The following is a 12,893-nucleotide window of genomic DNA, read 5'->3' on the forward strand; positions in this document are numbered from 1 at the left end:
ATTATCACTAATCTAATGTCACGAGGCTTTTCCTTTGTATTTCTTATGAGAGTTTTATATTGTCATGTATTATGTTTAAGTCTTTTAAGTTTATTTTTGTTCATGGTTTAAGAGGAGGGTTGAGTTTTATTATTTTGCATGTGGATATCCAGTTTTACCAACACAGCTTGTTGAAGTGATTATCCTTTTCTCACTGTCTTTTGTCGACACCCTTGTTGAAGATCAATTGACTAAATATATGTGAATTGATTTGTGGGCTCCTTATTCTGCTCCATTGGTCTATATGTCTGTTTTTACACCAATACTGTATGGTTCAAGTACTGTAGCTTTGTAATACATTTTTGAAACCAAGATGCTTGATGTCACCAGCTTTGTATTTTTGTACAAGGTATCTTTGCAAACACAAAAATCTTCTTTGGCATCACATAAATTTAGAATTTTTTTCCTATTAAAAAAATAGCAATGTTATTTGAGAAGCATTGCATTATATTTTTTATTATCTTGGGTAGTACAGAAATTTTATCAAATGCAAATCAAAAGTATAATTGCATATCACCTCACAGCTATTATGTTATTATTAAAGAAGAAAAAACCTACAAACATGACAATCAGAGAACACAAGGAATAAAATGATCAGTGCCTGCCAGAGATTTGGGAGCAAAGGATAAAGAGACAGAGGACTTTTAGGACCTTGAAAACAATTCTATATAAGAATATGATGATGGATTCATGTCATTATATGCATTTTTGAAACTCATAGGACATACAGCCCCAATAGTGAAGTCTAAAGACCATCCCCATGGAAAAGAAATGCAAAAAAGCAAAATGGTTGTCTGGGGAGGCCTTACAAATAGCTGTGAAAAGAAGAGAAGCAAAAAGCAAAGGAGAAAAGGAAAGATATAAGCATCTGAAAGCAGAGTTCCAAAGAATAGCAAGAAGAAGAAAGACTTCCTCAGGGATCAATGCAAATCAATAGAGGAAAACAACAGAATGGGAAAGACTAGAGATGTCTTCAAGAAAATTAGAGATACCAAGGGAAAATTTCATGCAAAAATGGGCTTCATGCAAAGGCCTCCAGAGCATGTCTGGGCAGATCACTCTGCTCAGGTAAGTAAAATCAAATACCTTATTTATTTCAAATTTCAGAAGAGGAGAGCAAGGGTACTGGAAACTTCATCAGTTCAAATTAAACTCAGAACTAATGATATCTGGTCCATTCTCTTGCCAAGTCACTCATGTCTCTGCCCACTGATTGCTAAGTAGAAGTGCTGATGATACATACAAATACAATGATTTTTAAAACCCTATTGATAGATTATAGAGAATGAAATGGCAACCTCCTCCAATATTCTTGTCTGGAGAACCCCATGGACAGAGAGCCTTGCAGTCTACAGTCTCTGGGATCAGAGAGTTGGACATGACTGAACAAATAACTCTTATTGATATATTAAACTCTGAGCATTTGTCAGAATAATGAATAGTCCTTGAAGTATATTTTACTTTGAACTAAAAGGTAATGTTTTCTGCCATGGAACTGGTGAAATTGGTGGATATTTTAGAGGACACATTACACTAGATAAGAAACTTAAGTGTCTTTGAAATATAAGATTCTCTTCTTATACAGTTCTCTCCTACGTAAAAATGCTCTCCATTTAAAAAGCTGATTACACACATTCAGAGTAGACAATAATTGTTCTTAATGCTTTTTTTCTTGTTAAATTAAGAATGGACTTATTATATGTGTTATCTCTGAGTGAAACGTACACGGAGTTGCTGTATGTGTAGCAAACAAATACTTTAATTAGAGTGAGGGTTGCCACTATGTTTTCCATCAAGAGCTTACTCATGCATCTATTTTAGGTACAGTGTTAGAAGGCAAGAAATAAGCACAGTTGTTGCAATGCCGTTGGATCAGCTCATCGAACATAGAGTATATGTATGGGATAGATATCCTCAGGCACTTCCCAAGTGGTGCAGTGGTAATGAATCTGCCTGCCAACACAGCAGATGCAGGACAGATATTAATAAGAGAAACAATCAACAACAATAAAAACACCACAGATTTAAGAGAGAATCAGGTTGAGGGAGAGTACACTGGGTTTTTGTTGTTGCTAAATATATAGTTAGATACCACGTGTCCCAGTGTTTTGTATATGCAAAATTATAATTCACTTGCTATTTCTATCTCAAATATGAAAACTCTCAGTAAGATAGAATGAGTTACTGGAACTGAAATAAGAAACCACATTTAAAAAATCATTCAAAGCATGTTAATTTCAGTAACTTCTGGTACAAATTATTTTGCTTTCATTGTCACAAGGCTCTGTGCTAAATAACATACATATGTACACTATCTCATTTAATCCATACCACACAAGACTATAAATATTTGGAAAAATCATGTGGCTATTAGTAGAGTGCTTTGCTGGTAGCTCAGATGGTAAAGAATCCACCTGCAACATGGGAGACCTGGGTTCAGGTTGATGTGTGGAATAGATATCCTTAGGCACTTCCCAAGTGGCACAGTGGTAATGAATCTGTCTGCCAACACAGTGGAGAAGGGAAAGGCTACTCACTCAAGTATTCTTGCCTGGAGAATTACTTGGAGAGACGATCCCAGAAGGCTACACAGTCCATGGGGTCGCAAAGAGTTGGTCATGACTGAGTGACTTTTACTTTTTTATTAGTAAGTGTACTAACTACTAACCACCAACTAAACAAACAAACAAAAAAACACACCCAAAACATCATAGAAACATAGTACTGATACATAATCTATAAAGGCTCTTGGGCTTCCCTGGTTGCTCACTGGTAAAGAGTCTGCCTGTAATGCAGGAGACTCAGGATATACAGGTTCTGTTCCCTGGGTTGGGAAGATCCCTTGGAGGAGGAAATGGCAACCTACTCCAGTATTCACACCAGGGAAGTCCCACTGACAGAGAAGCCTGGTGGGCTGCAGTCCATAGAGTCACAAAGATCTGGATACGTCTGAGCAACTGAACACACATGCACGCACGCACACACACACATACACACACAAGAGGCTGTTTGAGTAACTGAATCTCACTGAGCCTAAATTATCTCATCAGACATATAAATAATTAATTATACACACATTCTGGGACACTCCTGCAGAACAAAGAAATCATTATTCAAAGTGCCTCTGTATCTGCTGGGCGTGGACTACAGTACTATTAAATAATGTTAGACTCTATGATTTCTGTATAGAAGCAAACAAACCGATCAACCTCTAACAAATCAAAACTATATATTATGTATTTAAAAAAACTAAAATGGGCTTTAAGTTATTTAAAGGAAAAACATACAGCTTTTCTTTAAACAGGAAAATAAAGAAAGGGTTTGCCAGAACAAAATAAAAAGTTTGAGCTGCTAAAAGACAGAGATTTGATAAGAGCAATTTATTTTACAAAAGAAAGGAAAGGTGATTTTAAAAAATCAGATTCAGAATGTCTGAATGATACTAAGAATGAACAGTAGCAAAGTGTAAATTTGCTTGTGGGCAGCTGAATCTGAGGAGTATTGTAATTATTGTTAAGGAAAAAACAGGCTATTGAATAAGTTTTCCACAGAAATACTAAAATAACCAGTATGATGACAATGTATGAGAGGGCATGAAGACCTGTAGCAGCAAAGAGAAAAATAAGTAGATGTCACTCGAGCTCATCAGCTTCTTATAGGTACCTCTCTTTTATCTCAAGAAACACAAGCGCATAGAGAGGTATGTATGTGTATACAAATAAACACATACACATATATAGACACCGTATATTTTACATGTGCTAAGTCACTTCAGTCATGTCCGACTCTTTGTGACACTATGGACTGTAAACTGCCAGGCTCCTCTGTCCACGGATTCTCCAGGCGAGGTTACTGGAGTGCCATTTCCTTCTCCAACATACATATACATGCAGCATATTTGCATGAGACATTAATATAATTTACATATGCAAGTAAATATAAATACATATCATCATGCAATTTATGTACGTTTATCCAATAAAAACCATATCCTATAGTACATAAAAACATCAACTGCCTGGTCAAACAGTTCTAAGATCCTGAAATGGAACTCTGGAGAGTTTGTATTGCTGAATTTGATGAAAAGATGAAGAGAAAAGACAATTAAGAAAGTTCTGAAACTTTTGTTTGTCAACAGAAGTGAACTGATTTTAAATGAAATACTTAACAATATGGCATGTAACAAAAATAGAGACCATTTTACAGTCTATTAATCACGTTCCATTTTCCCCACTAAGCTGAAATCAGGAAAATACATGGCTCCAGGGAATTGCACTCAAGTGACTGAATTCATTCTAATGGGAATCTCAGATCTTGCGAACTCCAGATTCCTCTTTTCTGTGTGTTCCTGGTCATCTATGGACAGGTCATTACAGGGAACCTGGGAATCGTCATCCTCACCAGCGTGGACTCTCAACTTCAAACCCCCATGGACTTTTTCCTCAAGCACTTGGCTATCACAAATTTGGGCAATTCTTCTGTCATTGCCCCCAAAATGTTGGTTAACTTCTTGGTTACAAAGAAAACCATGTCTTACTATGCATGTGCAGCCCAACTAGGTAGATTCATAGCTTTTGTTGTGGCTGAAATTTTCTTGCTGGCTGCCATGGCCTATGACTGCTGTGTGGCTATTTGCAGCCTCCTGCTCTACCAGGTGGTGGGTTCTCCATGGATCTGCCTTCTCCTGGAGGCCCTTATTTACATCTACATTCTGACCACAGCACTGACGGTCTCTTCCTGTGTGTTTTCCGTGTCATACTGTTCGTCCAATGTGATCAACCATTTTTACTGTGATAATGTCCCTTTATTAGCATTGTCCTGTTCTGATACCTACATTCCAGAAACAGCAGTGTTTACCTTTTCAGGGACCAATTTGTTTTTCTCTATGATTATTGTTCTAACATCGTACTTCAACATCATCCTTGCCATTTTGAGGATACGTTCTTCAGAAGGGCAACAAAAAGCGTTTTCCACCTGTGCTTCTCACATGACGGCTGTCACTGTGTTCTATGGGACTCTTCATGTATTTGCAGCCAAGGACCAACCACTCATTAGATACTGATAAGATGGCTTCGGTCTTCTATACCCTGGTGATTCCAATGCTGAACCCCCTCATTTACAGCCTGAGGAACAAGGACATGAAGGATGCATTGAAGAGATTCCTGGATAATCCATGTCAGTCATTCAGATTAATGCAAATTTAAAACTACGGCTATCTTCATTTAAGAATTAAATCCTGCTAAGTGAATAGGTAATAAATTGTTAAATATCCCATTAATATCAATAGAGAAAGCTTAATCCTTTTCATTCCAACTTCAAGTACCCAATTTTCCCTATTTTAAAAGCCATTAATTGTTCAAAGAAAACATACTAATATAAGTAACACACAATAATTTGAAAACAAATACAATCTAAAATAAAATATATGTTAGAAAAATATTTTTATAGTTTTTTAAAAAGACAGAAAAATCCTGATAGTTAAGGTGGATTTGTGTTGGAATCGATTCTTGGATGGTTGTAAGAGTCAATCATCTTCCTTGCCATAGACATGTTGACATTTTGTTTGATTACTAAAAGTTTTATTATTTTTTGCAGCATTTTACCTATTAAGTTATCAACCTTTCTGAACTCATTGATATCTTGCATCTAACCAAATTTATATCACAAAAAATAAAGCTTTCAGGCATAATGAAACCTAATAAAAAGTATACTTTTTCAAAAAAAATGTGTTGAAACAAATAGGCAAGCACATGAATCAAGCATTAGTTTTCAGGTAAGTAAGATAGAAAAAGGAATTTGTCTGCCAGCTCTCATTTTTATTACTCAAAGCTTAACCTATGTCACCTGTAATTCCAAATTATGCTTACTTGAGTGCTCAAGTGGTTCCAAAACATTCATGTCCAAACCATTAGAGCAAAACCTTGTTGGTGGTTAGGGGAGACAGGAAACACAGGACATAGTCACGAAGCAAGGTTTGAGAATACCTGTGAAAGTTCAGTTCAGTCAGTTCAGTCATTCAGTTGTGTCCAACTCTTTGTGACCCCATGAATCACAGCACGCCAGGCCTCCCTGTCCGTCACCAACTCCCAGAGTTTACCCAAACTCACGTCCATCGAGTCAGTGATGCCATCCAGCCATCTCATTATCTGTCGTCCCCTTCTCCTCCTGCCCCCAATCCCTCCCAGCATCAGTCTTTTCCAATGAGTCAACTCTTCACATGAGGTGGCCAAAGTATTGGAGTTCTAGCTTCGGCATCAGTCCTTCCAATAAACACCCAGGACTGATCTCCTTTAGAATGGACTCGTTGGATCTCCTTGCGATCCAAGGGACTCTCAAGAGTCTTCTCCAACACCACTGTTCAAAAGCATCAATTCTTTGGTGCTCAGCTTTCTTCACAGTCCAACTCTCACATCCATACATGACCACTGGAAAAACCATAGCCTTGACTAGATGGACCTTTCCTTTGTTGGCACAGTAATGTCTCTGATTTTGAATATGCTATCTGGGTTGGGCATAACTTTCCTTCCAAGGAGTAAGCGTCTTAATTTCATGGCTGCAGTCACCATCTGCAGTGATTTTGGAGCCCAGAAAAATAAAGTCTGACACTGTTTCCACTGTTTCCCCATCTATTTCCCATGAAGTGATAGGACCAGATGCCATAATCTTAGTTTTCTGAATGTGAAAATTTAGGAACGAAGAAAGAACAACTACAGGACCTCTCAGTGTGTAGCTGCAACAAAACTAATTATTAAGAGCTTCATAAATTTGCATGCAGATATCCAGTATCTCGGTACTATAAATTCATTTTTAGTGTTCATAATAAAACTACAATCATATACCATTGTCTTCTTTCAGCTAGCAAAGTTTAGCTTACATGACATTATGAAAAGCTGTTAGAGGTGTTGTTGTTTAGTAGCAAAGTCATATCTGACTCTATTGTGATCCCACAGACTGTAGTCTCCCAGTCTCTTCTGCCCATGGGATTTTCCAGACAAAAATACTGGAATGCATTGCCATTTTCCTTCTCCAGGGGATTTTTCCAATCCAGGGACTGAACTTGAGTCTCCTACATTGGCTAGTGGATTCTTTACCTCTGAGCCACCAGGGATACAGCTCAGTTCAGTTCAGTTCAGTCACTCAGTCTTGTCCAACTCTTTGTGACCCCATGGACTGCAGCACACCAGGCCTCCCTGTCCATCACCAGCTCTCGGAGTTTACCTTTACCAGGGCTACAGGTGTTAGTAAATAAATAATCCCCAAATTTTCTCAATATATAAACTGATAGAATCACTATGAAACATATATGATGTATCTATTAAATGTAAAAGTATTTATACACTATGACCTAATAATTATCAAGTATTATCCAAATACATAGACTAGACACAATATTGTGTATGGGTAACATGAGGAATAAAAATATGTGGCCTGCATAGTTATCCATAATAAAGAATATTGAAAAGTAACTACAATGTCTATGTAACTCAAATGTGTGAATCAAATCCATAACAATCAAGATAAGTTCAGTTTAGTTCAGTCGCTCAGTCGTATCTGACTCTGTGACCCCATGAATCGCAGCACTCCAGGCCTCCCTGTCCATCACAAACTCCTGGAGTTCACTCAGACTCACGTCCATTGAGTCAGTGATGCCATCCAGCCATCTCAACCTCTGTCATCCCCTTCTCCTCCTGCCCCCAATCCCTCCCAGCATCGGAGACTTTTCCAATGAGTCAACTCTTTGCATGAGGTGGCCAAAGTACTGGAGTTTCAGCTTTAGCATCATTCCTTCCAAAGAAATCCCAGGGCTGATCTTCAGAATGGAATGGTTGGATCTCCTTGCAGTCCAAGGGACTCTCAAGAGTCTTCTCCAACACTACAGTTCAAAGGCATCAATTCTTCGGCATTCAGCCTTCTTTACAGTCCAACTCTCACATCCATACATGACCACAGGAAAAACCATAGCCTTGACTAGATGAACCTTTGTTGGCAAAGTAATGTCTCTGATTTTGAATATGCTATCTAGGTTGGTCATAACTTTCCTTCCAAGGGGTAAGTGTCTTTTAATTTCATGGCTGCAGTCACCATCTGCAGTGATTTTGGAGCCCAGAAAAATAAAGTCTGACACTGTTTCCACTGTTTCCCCATCTATTTCCCATGAAGTGGTGGGACTGGATGCCATGATCTTCATTTTCTGAATTTTGAGCTTTAAGCCAACTTTTTCACTCTCCACTTTCCCTTTCATCAAGAGGCTTTTGAGTTCCTCTTCACTTTCTGCCATAAGAGTGGTGTCATCTGCATATCTGAGGTTATTGATATTTCTCCCGTCAATCTTGATTCCAGCTTATGTTTCTTCCAGTCCAGCGTTTCTCATGATGTACTCTGCATATAAGTTAAATAAACAGGGTGACAATATACAGCCTTGACGTACTCCTTTTCCTATTTGGAACCAGTCTGTTGTTCCATGTCCAGTTCTAACTGTTGCTTCCTGACCTGCATACAGATTTCTCAAGAGGCAGATCAGGTCAGGTTGAACAATTTTTATTATGCCTAAGAATATGCGTTCACTTCTAGAAAACTGGTCTCATCACCAAAATCAGAAGAAAGCCCAAACTGATATAAATTTATAATCAGACAGAGTTACTACTATTTGAATACATTTTTTGTATTACCACTTTGACCATTTTTTTTAATTTGAAGGAGAAATGACTCTGATCTCTTTTTTTCTAATAATGTTTACATTTTAAAACGAGCCCTGGATAAAGACACTCTTTCTTTCAGTTATTCTTTGCACCATGAGAATGCTTCAGTTAACAATCTGTGGAATAAGAGATTTTGAGTAGTCCTTGGCTATCAGGCTGCTAGGGTTACATCTTTAATCAGTGAAAGGAGAAAGCTAGATTCAATGAGTCTGTAACGTCTTGTTGAAGGGAAATGATTGGCAAAGGCTGGTGAACTGACATTCAATATTCCTCATTTTGAGTAGACCAAAATCCAACTTATTTTCGGCTGTTACTTTTGCAAAAAAGACTCATTTTTCCTTCATAGTAATAGTTTGGGAGTCAAGGTTCATTTTGTGATTTTCTCAGTCCCTTCCACATGCTGGTTGCCTCACAGTCTAACCTGTCTGCTCTAATGCTAGGCACTACACTTCTCAAATCAGGAAAAAGCATCCCGGAGGGCAGGGTGACAACTGCATACACGCTCTTGGTCAGGAAGACAAAAGCTTTCCCCAGGTCCAGCAGACTTCTGCGTACATCTCACAGAGCTCTGACTCTGGGTCCTGCACCACACGTCCTCCATTACTCGATTTCAGTGCACCTGTGGTCAACAGCTCTGCCGGTGTTACTAGTGGCAGGTTTCCTAAGGTATATCCCTGCTTCCCTGCCTCAGGAATATCTCATACTCCATGGAAGACATTGAGTGACCATCAAGCTGTGGGGGAGGAGAAGGGAATAACTGGCTCACGCTCTTGTTTTGCAGAGGGACAGGTGTCTGGGACATGTTACATAGTTTAGTAAAATCCCTCGTGTCACTGAGTTGCAGTTTCCTGGGTGTCAGACAGCTGATATATTCATCCTTTCCGTGCTTTGGTCCTTCTATATGTCATTCTTCTTGCTCTCTCCCTGTGCTGCTTGGACAGTTCTCTCCCAAAAGTTCAGTACACTGCATAGTAGGAGGGAACTGTCCCTGTAGGACGGCTGTCAGTTCAGACAATGGCCGACAGGTCAAGGGTCCTCAGAGCCACTCTCACTCACTGCTGTTTAGTCACTAAGTCATGTCTGATCCTTTGTGACTCCCTGGACACCAGCACACCAGACCGCTCTGTCCTTCACTGTCTTTCAGATTTTGCTCAAACTCATGTCCATTGAGTCGGTGATGCCATCCAACCATCTCATCCTCTGTCACCCCCTTCTCCTCCTGCCCTCAATCTTTCCCAACATCAGGGTCTTTTCCAGTGAGTTGGCTCTTCCCATCAGGGTGGCAAAGTATGGAGCTTCAGCTTCAGCATCAGTCCTTCCAATGAATATTAGGGTTGATTTCCTTTAGGACTGATTGGTCTGATCTCCTTGCAGTCCAAGGGATTCTCAAGGGTCTTATCCAACACCACAGTTTGAAAGCATCAATTCTTAAGCCCTCAAACTTCTTTATAGCCCAACTCTCACATCTGTACATGTCTACTGGAAAAATGTTAACTTTGACGAGACAGACCTTTGTTGGTAAAGTGATGTCTCTGCTTTTTAATATGCTGTTTAGGTTTGTCATAGCTTTTCTTCCAAGGGGCAAGTATCTTTTAATTTCATGGCTGCAGTCACCCTCCACAGTGATTTTGGAGCCCAGGAAACTAAAATCTGTTTGTAGCTGGCTACACATTAGCGGTCTCCACAGTCATCCTCCATTTTGCTAATTCACTAGAACGACTCAATGTCATGGACTGAATTTTCATTCTCAGCTGCCAAATTCTATTCTGAAGCCTTAACCCCAGGGTGATAGGTTTAGGAGGTTGGGCCTTTTGGATGTAGGTAAGTCATGAGAATGTGGTCCTAATGAAGAGGACTATCGCCCTTAAAGGAGACCCCAGAGAGTTCTCCAGTTCTTTTCCCACTCTATGAAGACACAAGGTCGGCTCTCTGCAACCCAGGAGAGGGCTCTCACCAGACTCCAACCTTGCTGGCACTCTATCTCAGGCTTCTAGTCTCCAGAACTGCTACAAGTAAGTTTCTGTTGTTTAGGAGCTACTCGGTCTATGTAAATTGCAGTACAGCCTGAACTAACACATCTGGAATGCACTGTACATATAATTACAGTATTACTACAGCAAAAGGATGCAAATAATAACCAGCCAAAAGAAGATACATAGAGGGCAAAGTCTGTCAGAGTTGCAAACTTGTAGCTCCCATTATCCTTAGGGATGCATCACCCCTTTGGGTGTCAACGTGTGGCAATACACATGGAGTGTGGCCAGCCCGGCAGCTCACCTGAGCCTCTGGTGTGCACAGCTCCTTTCTGGGCTTTGTGTGCCTGCTCATGTGGCTGACCTCTATTTCACCATCATTCTTGGAGTTTTAGAGTAATACCTTTAGTCTCCAGTTCCTCTGAATGTTGGAGCCGTTAGGGCACATCCCAAGCTCCCATCACATATCACGTTGTTAAGACTGTCCAGTGTTCAAAACCTCCAGGTAAACAAAGATGCTTCTTCTAGGGAAGGCATTTCAGGGACTTTGAGTTGACCTCCTGTAAGGTGAATCCTAATGTCAGACCTTTCTGCAGGTAAGGTTAATTCTTCATCACACACCCCCACATACATTACCTTTACCCAAGGCCATATCTCAGGAATGCTAACTGAGAACACATACCATTCTAGCTACAGCATAAAATGGAAAGTAGAATATCTATTTACTGGATGCATTACCTTCTATATGGGTTCTTTTTAGGTAGGAATAAGAGGAAAATGGACAGTGGATAGGAGAACAAGTATATTTTTCCCCAGCTACTGAATACATGTAAGGAATGGTGCATAGATTCTTTAAGTTTTGTAGGTATTTTCTCCAGGTCATTCTTGATCAAAACTTTTATGTGTGACACTGTATATTATTCTATCTTGGTCTAGACTAAAATTTTCTATAAAGTTAGGCATCTTTGCTAACTCTTGATTTCCAATTTTGGTTGAAGAATTGAGCCTTGATCACAATGTCTTAGAGATAGGTACTGGATCCCTGAAGCCCTTATGATATGTTACAAGAACAATTAGCTGTTCTGCACTGTAGCTAGCATTCTTTCTCATTGCACTGACCATAGTTAGGTTTTTTTGTGCATTGTCTGTTCATTCTTTTAGTAAACATTTTACAGGCACCTAATATATTCCTGCAATATTAGGTACTGTTGTTACAATAATAATCAAACTGCAAATTATCATTGATCTACAGAGATTAAATTTAAGTTCTTCTCATATATATACCTATGGCAGTATGAAAGAATTGATCAGCTAAAATATACATATATTTTTAAAATGTTATTAAAATATAGTTGGTTTATAATGTTGTATTGGAAGGATTTCATTGGAATCAGTCCTTCATTGGAAGTAATGATGCTGAAGCTGAAACTTCAATACTTTGGTCACCTGATATGAAGAACTGACTCATTGGAAAAGACCCTGATGCTGGGAAAGATTGAAGGCAGGAGGAGAAGGGGACGACAAGGATGAGATGGCTGGATGGCATCATTGACTCAATGGACATGAGTTTGAGCAAGCTCCAGGAGTTGGTGAAGGCCAGGGAAGCCTGGCATGCTGCAGTCCATGGGGTTGCAAAGAGTCAGACATGACTCAGCAACTGAACTGAACTGAATGTTCTATTAGTTTCTAGTATACAGCAGAAGTGATTAAATTATACATATTTATATTCTTTTCCATTATGATTTAATCACTGGATAGTGAATATAGTTATGTGTGCTATACAGTAGGACCATGTTGTCCATCCATTCTATGTATATTAATAATTTAATATATATAATTAAATTATATATATTTAATTATGTGTATATATATATATATATATATACACATCTCCCAAACTCCCAACCCACACCTCTCTACAATTCCTTCCCCTTGGCAATCATATCTGTTCTCCATATCTGTGAGTCTGTTTCTATTTCATAGATATGTTCATTCCTGTTGTATTTAGATTCCACATGCAAGTGATATCATATTGTATAAAAAGTAATTACTCCAGGCAGTAACCAGTTGAGTAGGTTGTAAAAATGACCACAAATTCTTTCCTTCAATGCAGTCTCATCATTTCAAGGTGATGTGTCAGATCGTTTCACTAAATGGTGGAGTCAGTTCCTCTGACTCCTTA

At 39.0% G+C, this 12,893-nt stretch overlaps 1 pseudogene; it reads left to right on the forward strand.

Moving 5' to 3' along the window:
* The first annotated feature begins 4,295 nt into the window (after nt 1-4,295).
* Nucleotides 4,296-5,243, forward strand: LOC133261088 (olfactory receptor 8J2-like; annotated as a pseudogene).
* The last annotated feature ends 7,650 nt before the right edge of the window (nt 5,244-12,893 follow it).

The sequence above is a fragment of the Bos javanicus genome, chromosome 15 (assembly GCF_032452875.1).
Source record: "Bos javanicus breed banteng chromosome 15, ARS-OSU_banteng_1.0, whole genome shotgun sequence".
Classification (NCBI taxonomy): Eukaryota; Metazoa; Chordata; class Mammalia; order Artiodactyla; family Bovidae; genus Bos; species Bos javanicus.